Below are 20,764 nucleotides of genomic sequence, written 5' to 3'. Positions count from 1 at the left end.
TATCGTCACACACCTATCTCTTATCGATACTCGGATTCACATCCCGCTGTCGGTCCTAGTCGTCGCTTCACGTGGTTGTTTCGTGGCTGCACTATGTCTGTACTGTGCACAATCGGATGAACGCACGCGAACGACCCACCACGCCTTCCGCGGGTCGGTAGACCAAATTGCAGAGATACGCTGCCCTCCCGCTGACCTCACTGGGGCTGACTCTTCGACCCTCTCGGAGTCCCCGGTCGGTCGGTAGGTCGGTTGGTCGGTTGGTCGTTTGATGGTGACGCTCGTCTCGCCCCTTGCACCGCCCCCGGCCGACGCACTCCAGAGGAAGGTCGCCGAACACTGTTGCTCCGCCGCGTGCTCGTGCCCACCCCCCCTCACCACCCGTGTCCCCGCGACGCACGCGAGGTGTCTACGTGTCTCTAATAGGTGTCCTAATTCGGCGCGAGTTTTCGGCCTCGAGTTGCCGAGATAACGACGTCGCGACGCCGCGGACGCGATACCCTCGTCGTCACTTCGACCCGAGTCTCTCGCGTGGTTTTGGCGAGTCGCCGTCGTGTGTTCGGTCGGAGAACTGAAAACGCGAGAGGAGGTGCGAGACGGGTCGACGTCTCGCTCCTTCTCTCTCTCTCTCTTTTTCTCTCTCTCTCTCTCTCTCCCTCCCTCCCCCTCTCTCTCCCTCTCTCTCTCAACAGCGGTGGCGGTGGCGACGGTGACGACGATGACGACGCCGACGACGTCGGTACGTAACAGAGGGGAGGGCCCGCGGTCGTGCACAGCGCCTGCGTATCCCCACTCGAAATCACCCACCGCGTTTACCCCGGTTGTCCCGTTGGTCCCGTCCGTCGGCCTTCTCTCCCTCTCTCTCTCTCTCTCTCTCTCTCTCTCTCTCTCTCTCTCTCTCTCTCTCTCTCTCTCTTGCACTCTCCCTACTGCACCGTGCCGCGACGTCCGCTGATAATATTGATAAGGCTCCGCAAAAGTCGCGCGTCGACCGTCCTCCTCGTCGGCGCCCTTCTGTCTTTCGCGTCAGGGGTGACGAGCTTCGGGGTCGCCGCGTATGTAATCTATGAGGCCGTAACAACGTCACGCATTGTACTCCGAGGCATTATTTCTCGGTTTATTCCGTTGTAACGCAACGTTTGTATGTATCCGTTCGTTCGACGCCATGTGCAGGTCGCGTGCGAAACTTAACGCGACGTGTTTTAAAGTACAAATACTATCAGGCAATCGCTTCCTTCACGAGCATATTATTTTTCTCGCAATCTTTGCATTCTCGGAGAAAGATATGCCCTTTTATTAAATAAAAAAAATTTAGTTCGTGGAAATCTTTGTTACAATTCAAAAATGTTGACTCGCTCTAGATTATTGAGATATTGTGGGATATATATGCGAAAGAGATATGAAATGTGATATAAAATATGTGTCCCTTCCATGTATAATTATTTACTTTGCGAAATTATACCTAAAGTAAAATAAATACCTCACATGCAAAATAATATAATATAATAAAAAAATATTCATTAAGCAAAAAAGAAACAATTTCGATAAAAAAGAGGCCTCAAGGAATCGATATGAACGAAATTCACACAGGTGACATGGCTTTTTTAGAAAGGGATACATATATATATATATATATATATATATATATATATATATATATATATATTTCCTTTATCTTGTATAATCTTCATCCACATAATAAAGAAACAATATAATAAGAATAAATAAAAAATAATTAAATTTTTTAATTTTTATAAAACGTAAAATCGCTATTAAATTTTAAAATATTTTTTTAATCTTAATTAAATTTTAGAATATTTAATTATTTATACAATTTTAGATTCAATTATTTATATATGATTATATATAGACAATTTCTTCTCCTTATTGTTTTAATTAGTTCTTAATTTTTTGTATTACCTTATGTGTGTGTATACATATATGTATGTTCAAATAGAGGTTATACAAGAAAATAAAACATGTGAATTTTTTACATGTACTTATGTTTTTATAAAAAATTTTTATTAATAAAAATATGATTTGTTTGATATATCGAAATATTCAAAATATGTTTCTTTGGTGTTCATTTGCGTATTGTCAAATCAAAAACGTGTATCCGACGTGAGAACATTTTTATATCGAACGACATTTTATTAAAATACACGCGGAAATAACACCAAGCTGTTATTTTGCAGCCATCGCGGTCTCTATCGGCAAACTTCAGAGGCATTGTGGAATATGTCGGTATGACAAAGAGGATCGCGAATACAGGGATTGGCTATTACAGCCAAGATATCCAGAATTCATGACTTTACCAGCGTAGCAAGAGGACAGATTTATTGTCGTTTAATCCACTATAAAAAAAATTTCCGCCTTCATGTCTCATACTCTTTCAGTGTACTCGCATTTAAGATATACTTCAGATGGTCTCACAATGGATTCTACAGTGCGTTCGACAAAGCAGATCTGAGGCGTCTGGGAAGCTCTGTTGACACATTCTTTATTATTTACTGAAATTGAACAAAGATAAAGTGACGTAAGAGAGCACTCCGACGTTTTAAATTTGCTTTGTTGAACGCAGTAAATACGTCATATGTGTCGCAATTGAATGTCGAAACACAGCCGATGGTCCAATGAGAGAATTTCTTTTTCAAAAATGAAATTTTCTCATTGGGCCGTCAGATGCGTTCCGATATCCGACTGCGACATACGATGTATTGTAGAATCAGCCTTCAAAAAATATACGCGCGCGCGTGTATGTGTGTGTATTGGCATTGCTCGAGAATTTAGTAGGTCTTACATTACGTATCGTTTTTGTCGTATTCATACAGTAATAAAAACTGTTACTGTAATATGATACTATATTACAGATATAATTGAATTTTCAGGAAATTCGGCGCATGAAAGTTTTAATTCTACGCAAAGTATCCACCATTAGTACTTAAACGCGGTCGCTTATTATCGATTCTCACTTGTCGATTTGTCGAACGGGTTTCTGTCGACCTGTCGTCCGTTGCGTCTTAGCGGTGTGAAACAAACATTTTGCGAACGATCATTTCTCTCTTTCTCTCGTGACACGGTGCATGCGAAATTCGACAGGAGCACGAATCCGCGACTTGTCGGTGGATTTACGCGGTTTGAAAACTGGCGGAGCGCGCGGTGCCGGCCGGCGTCGGTCGTTTCCGACGGCACTCGGCGATCCTCGGCAGCCGGCGCTGCGGCTCGCTGCCGCACGGGGTTCACGAGAGTCGTAGCACGGAGCCCCGCCCTGCCTGCCGCCTGCCGCCCGTCAGAGCCGTGAAGGAGCAGCAGCAGCAGCAGCAGCTCCACTCGCCTCGTTTCGAGTTTGAGTTTCCGTGTGTCCCGTCGAATGAAAACAATCGCCGACGTCCGACGGTCGTGCGTGGATCCCGAGACGTTGGAAGCTGCGTGTCTCGCAGTCGCGCGCTCCGCTCCGGCGCTCCACGCTGTCGCGATAACGCGTAGCAGTCGCTCGTCGTCGTCGTCGTCGTCGTCGTCGTCATCGTCGTCGTCATTCTCGTCATCGCCGCGGTGTACCCTGGTGTACCTGCCGTCGTGACGGCTAACCTTAAAAGAGAACGACGGATGCGGTGGTAGTGTTTTCCCTCTGAGGAGGTACGACGAGTAAACGACTCGAGTCGCCGATACTCGAGGCGAAGAGGTGCAACGGGGAAAGTGCGTAGTCATCGATGTGAGAGTCGCGGACGACGACGAGAAAGAGCAGAGGGAGCGAGTGCGAGAAAGGAAAGAGAACGGGAGAGGAAGAGGGACAGCACGAGGTGCCGCAAGCAGGAAACGTTCCGCCGACCGTGTCCGCTCCGTCAGGGAGCTCCAGGTATGTGTGACACTTCTGCCGGGGTCTCCTCCCGCGACTTCCGGATGCGCGCCGTTCTCTCTCTTTCTCTCTCTCTCTCTCTCTCTCTCCCTCTCTCCCCGGCCGGCCCTTCCGCGCGCGACTCGATAACCGCGCCGAGAGCCATCATGGCGGCCGCCTAGGCTTACGCTTTCTGTCAAAATCTCTCTCAATGCCTGCCGCTCGTTATTTCGATGTCTCTCCCGCGATGATGCGACGCCCTGGATCGCCCTCCGCGCGCGAGAGAGAGAGAGAGAGAGAAAGGAGAGAAAGAGAGAGAGAGAAAGGAGAGAAAGAGAGAGAGAGAGAGAGACCAGCTTCCTTCGAGCTGGGTTCGGGGAGACGCTATTAGCGCTAAAAGTATCATTCTATCCTTGTTGCTCAGTGAATGTCGAAGAAAGATAGAGCACGCTCACAGCGCCAAAAGCGTGCTTTCCGAACCCAACCCGATTCTCCGCGACGCTCTCGTGCGTTCGTGCCGTTCCGCGAGATCCGCTTCTTTTTACGTTGCGCCGCGCGAAAGCCACCTCTCTCGCCCATAAAAAATGCCTCCTTCGATTTCACCTCGTCTGTCGTCGTGGCGTGACGTCGCGACGCTACATTCACGACGCCGCCGCCGCCGCCGCCGCCGGCGCCGCCGAGAGAGGACCGGTCTCTCGCCGCGCGAAACCGTCCACCGGAACGTGTCCGGAAATAGCTCGAGCGTCGCGGATTACGTGGGTCTGGATGTATTATCGATGGGATCATTGATTGGAGTGGACTTCGACGAGAGACTCGCGTAATACGTGTTTCAGAGGTTTAGGAGAAAAAGGGAGCGCTCGTATGCGCGCGATGAGTCAGAACCCGACGACAACGAGATTCTTCCTGCATCGTTCACGGAGACTTTCCTCTTGTCGTAGAACATATTCGCGAAACAGTCAGTGACAGCTGTCACTTTATCGGTTGACATTTGCGTGCGAAGTTACTCGACTTTTTTTCTACCTAGATCCATCAATTAGTATTGACTTTACGCAAATATCGTTTCACTATTGAGAGAAGAAAACGATTACTCAATTTATTTTTCTTCCTTTAAATAACAATTATTTGTTATCTTTAAGATAGAATAGTTTTTTATAATACACACAAATATATATACTCTGCATACTATTAGAATTAAATAAATAAAGTAAACTCGGGTATAATGGTCATAGTTTTTTTAAATGCAAAAAACATTTATCTATTTTTATTATTTTTTAATTGCGTTTGGCAGATTACTGAAACTTAAAGCATGCAATACTATCGAAAAGATGACTATAGTGTTATAGGACAGTTAGCCGTACATGTTTTGTAGTTAACATTTGTATTTAACATAAAATAATGAAAATTTATAATTTTACGTATTTAGTTTTATTGCCACATATCACATATTTAATTTTACCTTTAAACATTTTTAATAATAAATATTCATATAAGTTTAGCATGTTTTTAATTGTTACTGAAAAAAATTGTGTTATATTAAATTTAAAATAGTAAGTGCGCAATTTAATTCTTGTCTTTTTTATAAAATATATATAAACACTTACCGAGAAAAAAATTATGCCATCTTATCCAAGCTATAAGAAAAAGACAATCACGGTATTTATTAGAGATCCAGGATCTTTAGTATTTATTTAAAAAATAGAAACGGAAATAAAAAATATAGTCACACATTATAATTTACACAATTTTGTTATGTGTCTAACGTTAATTGTGACAATTCAACTGCAATTTATTCGACGTTGTGGCAATTTATAATAAATACATGAAAAACTTTGCTGGCAGTCAAAAGTAAAAACGTGATATTATTATCCATAATATTGTTATTTTGAATTTGTATACGCACGTAAACTACAATTAATATCGAATATCTTTGAAAATAATTATAAAAATACATTATTTAGTAATTATTGGAGAAATTATAGTTATTTGCTATCTTCTCCGTATGACCATCATACCTTAATTTACTTTATTACTTATTTTTAATATTTTGCAAGTTTATATATTTGCACAAATCTATCATAATATTATATGTATATAAATTCAATCAAACTGAAATTAAAGTTAATCTACGTTAGAGTAGAAATGATCTTTAGTAGAATAATCACATTTTGTAATACGTGTTGTCTTGAATATACTATTCACAAATTTTAGAAAACCTATATACGGAGAAAATTTTATAGATAAATTATGATATATACGATAGTAATCATGGTCTATAAGACGAAATTTCAAAGAATTATACCATAAATAGTATAAATAGCGATTTGATGAAAAGCATAGTAAAAATTTTCATAATTTTTTCTTTCTTTGATAATTCCTTGTTTATTTCTTTGCGCTTACTTAGCATAGTAATTTTTACTATAAAATTTTCTCTATATATACTTTTAAAAAAAGTTATATTTTCTTAAAAAAACTTAAAATGTTATTGAAAAAAACGGATCAAAATAATAAGAAAATCCAATTTTTGTTTTAATTTAATATTTTTGATTTAACTTACTCGAATCATTATTCTGAACTTTTATATTGAATAAAAATCTATCGCCAAGAGAACCGTGTAGTATATTCTCGTCAAGAAAGTGGATTGCCTTGATGAAGTCTTGAAACTACTACGGGACCGTAATTTTCGAAACGTTCTCGTCTTCAGGAATGTTTGCGTGTCACATCGCTACGGCGGAATCGTCCCGTCGAACAACCACCACGTTCTACCTCGGCGGAGCAGCGACGACGCCTGTGACGTTTGTTTGACGACAACTCGGGTTATCTTGCGGCGCACAATGCACGTAACGCGAACTGCTTTGCATAATACGCGATATTCCCGCGAAAGCAAAGTTTACTTCTTCTCAGTGTAATTCGCGAGTTGGATTTTCGCGGTGTAAGAAAGACCGCAAAGATCGACTCTGCGGAGGAACACCGTGTTTTCCGTGTGGGAAACGAAGAGGAAGAAAATGCGTCGTGTTCGCGCTGCTCGGACTTAATCTCAGCAGAATTCGACGTAGTAATTGAACAAGTTATGGTTAATTATTAAATTATGGCGCCTTGTCATTTGCGACTGGATTAAGCGACGTAGCGTTACTCATCTGCTAAAAATAGAGGCAGTAAATTTAGTGAGAGAATGTTGCGAGCAAGTTTATAAAAATTGCAAATGGAAGTGGTAAAAAAGAATGATTGAATAACGCGAGTGATTGAATGTTTCTTGCTCCTGCTAAGATTAACTCTCAACTGGTAACTGGTAGTTTCCACCGAGCCTTTCGCGAGTTATTCATTCTGAGAACGGAAAGCATGATGCAACGCAAGTCACTGAATTTTCTTATATAACAAGCGACGATTATGTTTAACTTCTGTTAACATTAAATATGTACTAGCTGGATTCGCACTTTATCGAGGCAATAAATACTTTTCTTTACGGCATATGTAACCGATTTTATCTTTGGTCTATGAAGTGATCTACGTTATATTATATTTAAACTTCGCGTTCTTTCATTGTTCGACATTTTAGTAAAGCTTCTTTAAATACTGCAAATTGTTTTGACGCCTAAAACCGCTTTAGAAGCACGGAGATTCTGACGTCCACCGGATTTCCTGGAAACATTCCGTTGTGCAATAATTAGCTTTATCGTCAGATAAATCTCTCTCCTTTCTTTCTTTTTATTGTATTTATTACTGTAGCTTTTATCGCGGATCTTTAACCGTCTCATTTACGATCGTCTGACAATGAGTCATACGGGGAAGATGACAACGAACAGCGAAGAAAAGCATAGCATGCGATCCGCGGTCCTTACGAGAGTGATCTTTGGCATTTCTCGGACAATAAACCTTAACCTTTTGTTTTTCTGTTGAACATTTTGCTGAATTTTAATATTGGAGACTTTGGAGATTGTTAATGGAACAATTAAAAAAATTATTCATGGCTGATATGCTTAGAAAATTTTACAGATAAGAGTTTTAAACGCTTCTAATTTCAAATCAGAAGTCGAAATATAAATAACGTATTTATATTTTTTACATTTAGATACAGCTTCGAGCCGACTTCTGAGGCAATGGCTACTATATAGTCTCCTATTATCGTTTATATCTTTCTAGTATATCTTAAAAAACTTTTAATTAATTCTACTAAATATAAATCATTTTTTAAACGTAATTTTCAAATTTTGATTTAAATTTAATAATGAAATTGTACATATATATGTATATATATATATATATGTATATGTGTATACAGGAAAGGCAAATTGATAAATTTAGAATAGTAAATTAAAAGATGGAAAAACAGTAACATATATATGTTATTTATATGTATGTCTCAGGAATATAATGATATAAAATATGTTACATAAATTAATTGTAAAGTACATGAAGACTGCTAAAAAATTGGATCATATATTATATACGAGGTATCTATTATACAACGAGGAATTAAACGACACACACACACACACAGAGAGAGAGAGAGAGAGAGAGAGAGGAGAGGGGGCGCAAGTTAATGATCACAATAAGTCGAGAATAGAAAAAGATAGATGATTGATAATAAACGGATAAACGTTGTTGCGCATTACAGGTGTGTCACATTAGCTTTAGTTTAGCGCGACAGACGTCGAAGAGAAAGAGAAGAAACGTAGAACTACAACGCATTCCGATCTTAATGAGACAAAACTTGGGAAAAGAATTTCTTGCGATGCATCACATTCCACCTCGGAATTGGTCGGCCAATTGCCGGCCGCAGTTGTCTTAATCGGCTTTAATTGCTTCGAAATATAAAGCTGTCGTCGTTGTCGTTGTCGCGCGCTGAACACAAGTGGCGTCTTGAGTTCAATTGACAGCGTCCCACTTAAGAAGCATTGATATCTGCGTTATCGGCACTCCCGATTGATTCCTAGCCCAGGAATCAATCGCACATTGCAATATATTGCGTTCGTGTTTCCCCAGTTCCCACGAGATTTTATCGAAACGCGATGTATTCGATAATAAACGAGTCTCACGGATGTTTCCATCGACGCATAATAACGCATTTCATGTCATTTACTTGTATTCCTTTAGTCTCGTTTATGTCATAAAACGTGTTATAAAACGTTATAAATACAAATACGTTTTATACCATATAAATGGATTGTAAAGACTGTATTCTGTCCTATTTAACATTTGATAGATAAAATGCTGTTACAAAAAAAAAAAAATAGAGATGTGGTTTTGCACAATTGAATTGAATCAAATCTCTGAAAATATATTTGAATTCGAATCAAATCGAATTTTTCAGTTTGAATCGAATTTGAATCAAACTTTATTATAATTACATGCTGATTTGTGGACGTAGCAAATTATTTTTTAATTGAAAATGACCGTGAAAATAAATTGTTACATAGTTTTCTCTGAGAAAATGTGTCACTAATAATAAGAAAAAATTTTACAATAAAAAATTCACAAGCAATATTAAACTTTAATGTTTAGGTTTTATGATTGGTATAGGTTTGTTAGTTTTGAAATGACTATTATAATAGAATTAATATCCATCTTACTGGTGTTAAAAAATATTAATGGATGATAAAGAAAACATGTATTAAGAAAACGATAATTCAGATTTTAATGAAAGATAAGGTTTTAATTATATTTTAAATAAATTAATCATAATTCTTAATAAGTCTAATTTTTAATAAATAATCTTATTAATAAATAATTATTCAGACAAAAACCGTAATTATAATAGAAGATAGATTATTTTATTAAGAAGTAAATGTAAAGAAAAACATACAATTTTAAATAAAATAATTATATCCCTTGTTTTACTTTTTGTATCTATCAGTTATTTTTGTTAGCATCATACTCTCTAAATTGTAATTAGAGTATTTCCACTGAATTGCAGTGATATACTTATAACTGTGATAATTAGTGAGTATTGACTGATTTCTAGTGATTTTTACTTCAGATTTAGTGTATAATCACTAAAAGATAAGTGTATTTATTTTACTAATTGAGAAGTTATAAGTATATCACCGAAACAATGTATTTTCACTGATTGTAATTTAGAGAACACACTGGGATCTTTTAGATCGAGAATGACAAATCAAAGAAAGTATTTAAAAATAAAAAATGACATACTTAATATGTCAGAAAGTTAGTCTCTGTTTTTATTTACAATTATGAGAAGAATGGTTATTTAATATGACATTAAATTGACTGTTTTGAATTTTAGAACTTGGAATTCAGATTTCTAAATATTAACAAAAAACTACTAGATAATTACATGATAATTTTTATATGACATTAAAAAGATCTTAAAAATTTGTTATTTGCTATGTTAAGTCAGTCAATTTGAATTTTGAAATTCTCTCTTCGTTATTTTTTATCTAAAAACTTTAGTGTGATGTTAACAAAAATAATTGATAGATATAAAAAGTATAGCAAGGGATATAAGGCTAATGTGTTAATTTGAACACTTGGACTTGTCAAATTTTTGAAACCGTTCCTATGCTCAATTTAAAGTTGTTTGATCTGTTTTAAGGTATCATTTAATATGCAATTTGATTAAAAATTTGCGGACAAGCAATTTTTGCGGTCCTCTCTTTATTTTAGCGAATTAGATTAATTTCGGTAGCATTGAATTTCTATTTAATGAAGAGGTCTGCCGCCTATCCCTTTGACTTTGTATTGCAAACCGAACATTACTCTCGGTTGCGCGAGTTCACACAGGAGGTCAAGACGCATCCACGTTGCTATTTACTCGCGTGTGCGGTTTCGTATATAATTTTGTCGGTGGACGTCGTCAGTGAAACCGTCGTCACGTGCGCCGAGCGATAGCAGTGACAACATCATAAGCTTTGTACAGATAGATTCTTTCTGATAGAAAACAACCGGCGGGCGACCCTTAATAGCGATCGTAGCGTACGGATAGTAGGACGGTTAGTAGGTCGGACTACTTATCGAATGCGAAAGGGTCAACGTATTCGAGCTGGATGATGTGTCCTGTAGTAAACTCCCCTCTCTAGTCACTCCGTCATCGGTCCTCCTCTTCCCTCTCTTAGGCTCACGTCCTGTTTTATCGTGCCCTCTGTTCTCTTTAGTTGCCAGCCACCGAGATAGCGACCCTTTTTCTTGTTATTCAGACGTAGAAAGTAAGCAGTGACAAAAAAAGACAAGTTAATTTAATAATTGACTTCGTGATCTTTCTTGCACTAGAGAGTTTAATTCGAATGGTATGCAACGTTTATATTTTTCCCTGAAATTTAATATCGCGAACGAAATATTACTCATTATCTCGAACTTTTACACAGGTGGTTATTACGTTACGTAATTATCTTAAACTATCAGGAAAACTAGGACACTGCTGACACCTCGAAAAAATCCTCACAGATGCGTTTTATGCGGTTAAACGATTCTTCTTAGCACGCCTAATGACGTCATGCGACTGTATTAAACTAGGACAGGGTTTAATACTACAAGTTCTGCAGCGTATTCACAGTTGCGATAAAACCGTCGGGATACGATTATCTCGTAGAATTTTGCAGATTTCGGTAGACGCGATTCACGAGCTTTTTCAGTGGAAATCCCGCTCGTCGCTGAGAAAGTCGTTGGAATCGGACTTTCCTCTTGTCGTCGGCACTATTTTCATTCATAAAAGTAGTACCGGTGATTTCATTTTCTAGCACACAGAACCACATTCGCGCGAGATATAAATGTCGTTCATTGATGTCGATGCTGCGCGATCAATATTGTACACCATCAGGCCACGTATTGAATGTAATTTGCACGGTCCAGTTGCCTTGCATACGACCAATCGGGAGTCACATGCGCATTTAGACGCGCATTTTTATCTTCGACTGGACGGTTTTTAATAAAATCAAATATTTTATCGACGGCCTCTTCTTGACTCCCACGCGATGACACGTTTAAAAAAAGGGGGAAAAGAGAACGTCCCGTTGGATATTGTATTAAGTCCTAATATAGAAACGAGGACGTGTTCGTTTGCCTCGGCATCTAGAAATTAGCGGGCAACGCCACTCCATAGCGACCCGCTACTCCAGGTTACTTTCTGACGTCACTGCAACTCTTGACGTCATTCACCTGTATCTGCTTCTCTCTCTCTCTCTCTCTCTCTCTCTCTCTCTCTCTCTTTCTTCGACTCCCGCGTCTCGGGAAATCTCGGTGCCGCATCAACCCTCACACTTCGGATTCGATGACCCAAACACGTATCGCGTGTGTTGTCTCTATCGCTACTTCGATAAAACGAGACAGATGTTGCTAAAAAAAAATCGCTTAAAAAAAGCAGACGAGTACAAATCGCAGCTCGGGCGAGCCTTGATCGATCAATCGATATACTTGCGTCACGGCGTATTTTAAGACGTCGATGATTTCGTGCCAAAATGAGCCATTAGCTTTCTTCTATGAACTAACGTGAAACGAATTTAAACTAACAAACTATACGTGATTTGGAAGATTTAATTTCGGAGAAAGGCGAGTCTCTCTATTATTAGTTTACTTCCGTTAAGACGAATAGGTACTTTGATCGGACATCAAATCAGGACGCGAAGAGGTTAAACTCAATAGAGCGATCAACGAAAGTCGGGCGACCGTAAATCAGATCGTAGCGCGCGTCTCGGGTCAGATAGGAAATTACGGCACAAAGGTTCGACAATGTGTCGGCTTACCGAGCATGAGGATGATAAGTCATAAAACGATTAAAGCCAAGTAAAGCCAAAGACATTGATGACAGGTGCAACGTCGACGACGGACAAACCTGCCGGTCTGTCGACCGACCAACTGCCGTTCCGCGCGCAGTTATTGGGCTGACTCCCCTTTTGCCAAAGGCACGACGCATTCGACGATGTGGGGTACTTGGCAGCCCCGTTGTGTACGGCAGTCGAGAGAAGCAAACGGAGAGGCCAGGGAGCGAGAACGTTTGTATTGGACGTTGACCCGCACGGCGGCTCAACTGTTGCTCCTATTCGCGCATCCGGGAGCCGAAGGGAGAGACAACCTAGGGAAGATTTGATAATGGACGAGTTCTTCCGTCGGGCTCGAGTGTTTGTCGCGTGAACTTAGTCCGGAGAACAGCTGCCGATAAAATTCATAGTGCGTGCAATTGAGAGTCACTTCGAATCCGCGCGTTTAAGTGTTTTTGCCGAAGACATCAAGAGTGAATTCTCTCAAGCGAATAAAATCTTAGTTCGGATGCGTAAAAAAGTATAGCGAGGCGTTAGTGTTGAAAAATCAAGTTGCACAATAACGAAATATAAAGAATATGTTATGCATATTAAACTTGTTTTGCTTCAAAATGTTTACAACTCTATTTGAAGACAGACAGAGAGAGAGAGAGAGAGAGAGAGATTTTATAAAATACTAAGAATTTATATTATTAAATTACTAGAAAGAAAATGTGTAAGAAATCCAGTGATATATTTTATACTTTTCTTGCTGTGAAAATAATCCTTTCGTCATTTAAAAATCCGAATTTGATCCTGAATTGATTGTTGCTAGTTGATGTACATGGCACGCTGCCATCTGTCAAGCATGATATCACACAAGCTATTTTGAATGGTAGTATCGATTTGGACCAGCTTCACCTGTGGATACAGTGATTGACCGATGACGATTCAAGGCTAATCTGTGTTTCTAATCAGTTTCGATTGTTATCATATCCCTAATTGACAGCACGCGTATCAATCATCAACATCAACATCAGTTATCTTCTTAGAATGACGGGCCATGTTTTTTATCTTTGATTTTTATCTTTAACTTTTCGTTATTAACCTAGTGTAATGAAGTAGAAGTATTCCACGGTTACGACTAGGACCTGGAAGTTTGTGTTTGAGATCTCGTATCGCGCGCTGATTACTGCGTGAGAGTTATGCGTATGCAGTACGTGTTTAGTAGATCGTGTGCCAGATGAGAATTGATGATTGTCATACACACACAACTCGCAGATAACGGTTTCAGCACGCGACAAGAGATTTCATACGAAATTCTAGACTTTACATACAGAAAAATATTATTCTTATTCAAGAAAAGCAGTTCTTCAAATAAATTTCTTTTAAGCAACAGTTATTTTTACACAGAATATCTTTTTGATAATAGTCTTAAAATACACTCATTACTTACTTGAAACAAGTAATATTTACTTACCGATATTCATAGATCGTTTTTAGACTAGTCTCTTAGTCTCTTAAGATCGTCTTACACAAAAAAATGATTTTACACTTAATAAATCTAACTAGAAGCAGAATTTTTATAAATTCTGTACATGACAATCAAAATCTTCAGATACAAAAATTAGCGATACATTTTGATTGTAATATCGAGAAATTTGTCCACATCAACACAATATTTTTTAGGATGTAAGCACAGTTAAAACACTAATACGGTTCTGTGATTGGCATCATGACATTTTAAGATTGTACTTAAAACGATCTTAAATATAAGAACGGATTATGAATACCAGTCTTAAAGTAAAATGTATACACACAGTAAAATATGTACTTATAAAAAGAAAAGAGAAGAAAGTTAAACAAATATTACTTATTTCAAATAATTTTTAAGTTAATATATTCGCAAATCTATTGTAAGTTTATAAGCATCAAATTTATTCAAAATATATTCTGAATCCTAATAATTTAATACTTCAATCAAGAATATTGTTAAAATAAAAATTTAATTTACTTAATTTTGATTTGTCTCTCTCTCTCTCTCTCTCTCTCTCTCTCTTTCTCTTTTCGATTTAATTTTATATTATTCTTCGAAAGAAAGTATTCTTTGTTGAAGATAATCGTTACTCATTAGAAGAAAAATGAGTAATTCTTTTCTTGATAGTAAAATTGATATTTTTCTGTGTATCCTTATGACAATCCTACGTTGTTTTTTATTTTGTCACGCACATTGTGGCTAGAGGTCGTACAATCAGAGACTGGTCATAAGATAGCTAGGAGCTCTGTTCTGCAACTCTTAATGACAGTGTCGATATCGTTATACTGTTGTTGTACAAGTTTTATATGGTAGAAAATTGCGCAACGACAGTATAACGATATCGACAGTATCGTTAAGAGTTACAGAATAGACCCACAGTTTTGATTGGTTTGCCAAATGTTGTCAGTTTCCAAAAAATAGAAAAAGAAATGAAAAATAAAAGAAAAAAAAGAGGGTGAATATGTTAGGGGATTAGAAAATAAATGTTTTTATAACTAATGGAAATAATATGTAATTTTGTTAATATAATTTATTATTTATTTAATAATATAATTGTTATTATATTTTTTATGATAGTTGTTATTTATTTATTAAATTTTTTTGTCTTTAATTCCTTTTTTGAAGAAGTTACCGACTTTGATTTTCTAACAATGTTTCGATTGCACATAACGAAAAAGGTGTAAAAAATTGTAGGATTAAGATATAAATTTCTTCTTTCACCGTATTTGCCCCATGGAATAATGATTTTTTGATAATGAACACTTCGTGCGAAAAAAAGTTATATAAATGCAAGTGATGATTGAATTGCCTTAGCCTAATTTTTCAAATCAAAGTCTGTTAGCTTATTTTGAGAAAAGAATTAAAAAATTAATAAACAAAAGGACTATTTTAGAAAATAATAATTATATTATTGAATAAATAAGTTATATTGGCAAGACTACATACTGTATACATTATTTATATATAAAGGACTTTATTATCTGATCTTAGTATATCCTCTCTTGCAAAATTTGACAAAATCATTTTAGGCCCAATTTTGATTGTAGTTCCTATTTACGGCAATTGGGAGTTTGCATTTAAAAAATTGGTTTTTTTGTTAATAATTTTAATATACATTATTATGAATTTGTTTATAACAAAATTTTTAATTTTTATTAACAGGTATTAAAAAATTAAAATAAAACTTAATAGTATTTGAAATTTTCTGTGCTGCGAGGAAACGATTGTGATTGGCTTACATGATGTCACATTGCAATAATTTTAAACCGTCTGATACTGCATTTTACTTAAAGCTTGCAACGCTCCTAAGGATTCTTATTTTACATTTGCTAAACAAAGATGAAATGATATCATGAGCTTTAATTATAAGCTTAAGTGGAACGCTGCTTTAGTATTTCATTCCGGCTTTTCTTCGGCCTTTTTCAATGTATGTTTTAAGTTATATCAGATATTATTACAAAAATATACACGTTTGATACTTTTATAGATATCATAATTAAAGCATAAAAAATTATATGTATATGTTTATACAATAACAATACTTACATTGAAATGATCTTGACAATAAAAATAATTTTGAATTTTCTGATTCATCAATACGATAGACACTTTTAAACCACTTTTTTGTCACATTTTCAGCTTGAGGCATATAAAAGAACAATTTGTATGGTGTTTAAATTGTTGTACTTATACATAAAGGTACGACGTTTAATATGTTTGTTGGTTATTTTTAAGATAAATGAATGATTTACTGCATAAAAACGAGAGCGTTCGAGAGGACTCTGTCATTTCCGGACCGTATTAGGCATTTTCAAATAATGCAATATCTTATTATTTAATTTCTCGGTAATTATTTAGTTTAGGCACTGGTATTCAAATATCGATGTAGTTGTGCTTATTCGATACAGTTTTGCTTCAAACGAACGAATCTGGCAAAAAAAAGCGTCGCTCTGCCCCGGAAAGCGAAATAATAATCGTAAAATTTGTCGAATATTCAGGTTAAGAAATCTGTCATATCGACGAAATGTAGCGACAAGAGCACTCTCCGCGGCCATGTGCGCATGCTCTACAGTCATATGTACATGCTTCGCGGCCATATACGCATGCTTGGTGGCCATATGTGCATGAAATAAAGGCGCGAATTTAAAATGTATGTGTACTTTTAACGACTTCCTTGTATTCTAATAGTAACTAATAATAAATGAGTCTACATATATTAAAAATAATAAATACTGTAAAGATTAGCATATGATCTAGTAATAATCAACCATCATTGACAATCTTTGCGTAAGGATCTTGCTAATCTTTTGTGTGGAAAGTCGCAAACCCATGTGGTGCAGAGAATGCTTTACGCACACACACACACACACACACACACGGGGGGGTGCAAGGGGGGCCTTCGGCCCCCCCTCCCGCACCCACCCCGTCCAAGTCGCTAACCCATGTGGCCTCATACTTTGCTTGCAATATACATGGGTTGCCTATGTACATTGCAAGCAAAGTAAAGTCCACATGGGTTAGCGACTTGGACGGGGTAAGTGCGGGAGGGGGGGGCCGAAGGCCCCCCCTTGCACCCCCCCGTGTGTGTGTGTGTGTGTGTGTGTGCGTAAAGCATTCTCTGCACCACATGGGTTTGCGACTTTCCACACAAAAAATTGTGCTTGTAAAAATATGTATATAGACATTTGAAATTCGCGCATTTTTAACATGACTTGTGCTAAACAGAGCATGCGCTTGTGATTAAAAGCGTGAGAATATGATCGTTGCGCGTGCTCAAGTCATTACATTGTGTCGGTATGACAGGTTTCATAACCTGAATATTAGTCAACTTTAGCGATTATTATTTCGCTTTCCGGGGCAGAGCGACGCTTTTTTTTGCCAGATTCGTTCGTTTGAAGCAAAACTGTATCGAATAAGCATAACTACATCGATATTTGAATACCAGTGCCTAAACTAAATAATTACCAATTTCTCGTTTGTGTTAAAAAATTAAAAAGTATATATAAATTATAAAATGCAAATTTTATTTTAAGTCATGCAAATTCCTAATTGAGGCGATAGCTTTTTTTCCATCGCTGTTGGCTGTTGCTGCGACTGACGACAATAACGGCTGCGGCTTGTGCAGCAACCTGTCATCGTCGGCAGCGACGACGGCGTCCTCTTGACGCCGGGTCGTATGGTCGGTACGGCGCCAGCGTCGTCTCTCCCACTTCCCGGCGACTCGTCCTCCCGGCCGGCCTTCTCTCCACGAAACCGCACGTCCTTCCTTGGGTGTGGTTCGAGATCGTCGAGACGTCGTCTGTTTCGTCCGAGTCGCGTGTCACGTTTCGCGCTGACCCGGTTTCGTTGGTCCTGACGTCCGCGATCGACGTTCATCCCTCCGCTCGTTCGTGTGAATCTCGCGCGGGAGGAGCGAGGACGATCGTGTGCGCGGTGAGAGAGCACGGTGGACGAGTCGAACGAGTGTGAAGGGTATAAGGATAGGAGAGAGAGAGAGAAAGAGAAAGATTGCGAGTGGGGTGAGCCGTAACGACGACGTTCATCGATTCGCGCCGCGCTCTCACGGGGTTGCGTGCGAAACGCAACGACGGAAAAAGCGCGAGAGCCCTACCCGCTGACGTACGTGCGTGTTCCTCCGCCTCGGCGCCCCGCGGCCCGAGGCCACAGTTCCGAGCGGTACCGGGAAAGTGATCGGAAGTAGAACCGCAGTGCCGGCCAAGTTTCCCTCGCGCGATTCGCGTGTCGACGGGCGCAACCTGGCGGTAACGAGCGACGACGAGGCTTCCGACGAGGTTGCACGTCGTCTGCTTCGATCTGGTGGCGGTGGCGGTGGCGGCGGCGACGACGACGACAACGACAACGACGACGACGGCGACGGCGGTGACTCTTTCACGAGAGGTTATGTCGCGGCGGTCTCGATGACGCTCCTCTGACAGCAGTGGCGGTGACGGTGGGACGGACGGAGCGAGTGGGTTCCATCGATGCGTATAAACCTCTCTTTCCACCTGGACACCCTCGTAGGCGAGGACGTTGTGTTGTCTCCCTTTTTTCTCTCTCCTTTTTTTTTCCTCTCTACCCTCGCCGATCGAAGCCACTGCGGGACTCTTGCTGCGCGCTACTAATTAGCCAGGACAAAAGTGCGCGTCCTCATCGGGAGAAAAGCGGAAGAACGATACTGCGTGACGTTTCATCCTATTGTCGATAGTTCTCCTTTCTCGTTATCGATAACGTGCAAGAGCTCCCGCCGTCGACCTTCATATTTCGGCTCCGGGATTCCGCCGCGCGCCTGGCGACTGTCGATTATTCGTTATTTCGATAACGTTCTTACGCAGGTCGCAATGCTTGTAACGATAAAACTGCGTTCTATCTGAGGTTTGTACTAGTGTAGATGACCTTAATCGCGGTCAAACTTGCTTTTTCAATCTTTTTCTGGTTTTAAAAATCAGAAAAGAAAAGAAAGTTAAACTAAATTAGAGTTGATCTCCATTGTAAACGGGCCTGTTTTTGTTTCTTCGTTTTCAAATAAGCATCTTCAAACGAAAATCAATAATGTCTATTTTTACCAATGTATATTAATTTTAATCTCGGTAAATCAAACTTAATTTACTGTATATCTTTTTTCAATTCTTAGAACTGAAAAAAAATAAAGAACGAGTTAAACTGAGATTAACATTAATCAACATTGATAGAAATTAGAGCTGTTATTTTTGGCAATTGTGAATATTTGAAGCCTTGAAGGAATTTGAAGTTATGTGAACCTTTAAACTCTTAAAGCTAACTTCAAAGGTTCGAAGGTTCGAATCTTCAAAGTTTGAAGTTAGCTTCGATGGTTTGAAATTTTGAATGGTCGAAGTTGCTATAAAGTAATAGTTGCTATAAAACGTAAAAAGTGTAAATTAACTTCACGGACAATTATGTTATTTATGAGGCTGCATAAAAATATCTGTATCAGTTTTCGGTTTTATCAATTGACTCTTTTTTTCTTTCGATTTGTATCGATTTATTGAAAGCCAGTACACAACTTCTGCGTTATTATTATCTCTTTTCTTTTATTGATTAAGCGCTAATGTCAAAGTTTCTGTGTCCCCGTGACAGTATATTTTACTTTAAATTCAATAAAATTAAATATTTCCGATTTGCTATAATTAAATTTGTTTTTTCTGATTTATAAAAATTAATATATAATACGATAAAATGGAAAAAGTCTCACAATTTCTTTTATTCTGAGCTGCTTTTCAGTTTTTTGTTGCGTTTTTTGTGTGTGTGTGTGTTTTTTTTTTTAAGTTGATCCATTCGGGTATATTTATATTTATGACATAAAGTTTATTTATGACATAAATTTTTCAGCAAGTATTGAAATTACTAATAAGCAAATTTACGTATACTATATTCCAGTTTTCAGAAAAGTACTTGTTTTTTGGTGCCGCTTGCGCATGCGCCGAATTTCGTTCTTGCTACCGGCTTCATTCGGAAAATGAGAACACTTCGCATTGGATCGACAACCCTCGGTTTTCCCGGGTCGCAAGATTTCGTAGAGGTGAAGGATGCGCCGTGTCGAGGATTTCTGCTCGTGATTATTCGGGCATAATTGGTTCACTAATTTGCGAATAATATGACAGAGCGAGCGAGAGAAAGAGAGAAAATTTTAACAACCAAAATTACGTAGTATATGGGGGAGGGAGCACTGTAGAGATCTGAAGAATAACGGTAATTTTTTAAATTTTTTAAAAGAAAATGATACGCGTACATAAAATTTGATTTTATATGAAAATACATGTAATGTATATGCGGGAAAAAATGAAAACGATATTTATATTTTTGTGCCTTCCAAAACTAACATGATTAGATCTTTAAAAAGAACTAGTTGATATGATTCTGGCAAAAAGATTGATCTGAAATAAGCAACCAAAATAATTCTTAAAATATAGATTATTTTCTTCAGTCTTATCGTAGTTTTTTTTAATTCAAAATTGGATTTTTTAGGCGTCAAAAAAATAAGTCAAGAAAGGATTTTAAAAATGCAATATATTTTTATAAGTTTAATAACTTTTTTAATTTTTTGAAATTTAAATTGAAATTTTTTACGCTGAATTATGAAGAGAGTTATCTTCTATATTTTAAGAATTATTTTGGTTTTTTAATTTTAGATTAACCATTTTATCGGAATCGTGTCAACCAGGTTTTTAAGACCTGCTTGCCTCTAGA

The 20,764-nt window shown here is 38.1% G+C and overlaps 1 protein-coding gene across 3 annotated transcripts in view; it reads left to right on the top strand.

Annotated features, from left to right (window-relative positions):
- The first annotated feature begins 3,321 nt into the window (after positions 1–3,321).
- The window catches only part of LOC105837922 (guanine nucleotide-binding protein G(I)/G(S)/G(T) subunit beta-1), a 34,770-nt gene continuing 17,327 nt past the window's right edge, over positions 3,322–20,764 (top strand). The window contains exon 1 of one of the 3 annotated variants that reach the window (XM_012683107.3): positions 3,322–3,856. The gene's annotated coding sequence lies outside the window, so the exon portion shown is untranslated. Of the gene's footprint in view, positions 3,857–17,881; positions 18,528–18,586; positions 18,932–20,764 lie in introns of those variants that run through there. The other 2 variants (XM_012683108.3, XM_012683109.3) reach the window with 2 other exon arrangements.

The sequence above is a fragment of the Monomorium pharaonis genome, chromosome 9 (assembly GCF_013373865.1).
Source record: "Monomorium pharaonis isolate MP-MQ-018 chromosome 9, ASM1337386v2, whole genome shotgun sequence".
Taxonomy (NCBI): Eukaryota; Metazoa; Arthropoda; class Insecta; order Hymenoptera; family Formicidae; genus Monomorium; species Monomorium pharaonis.
Note: the sequence above shows the minus strand (reverse complement) of the source record. Positions and strands in the feature narration are given on the sequence as shown.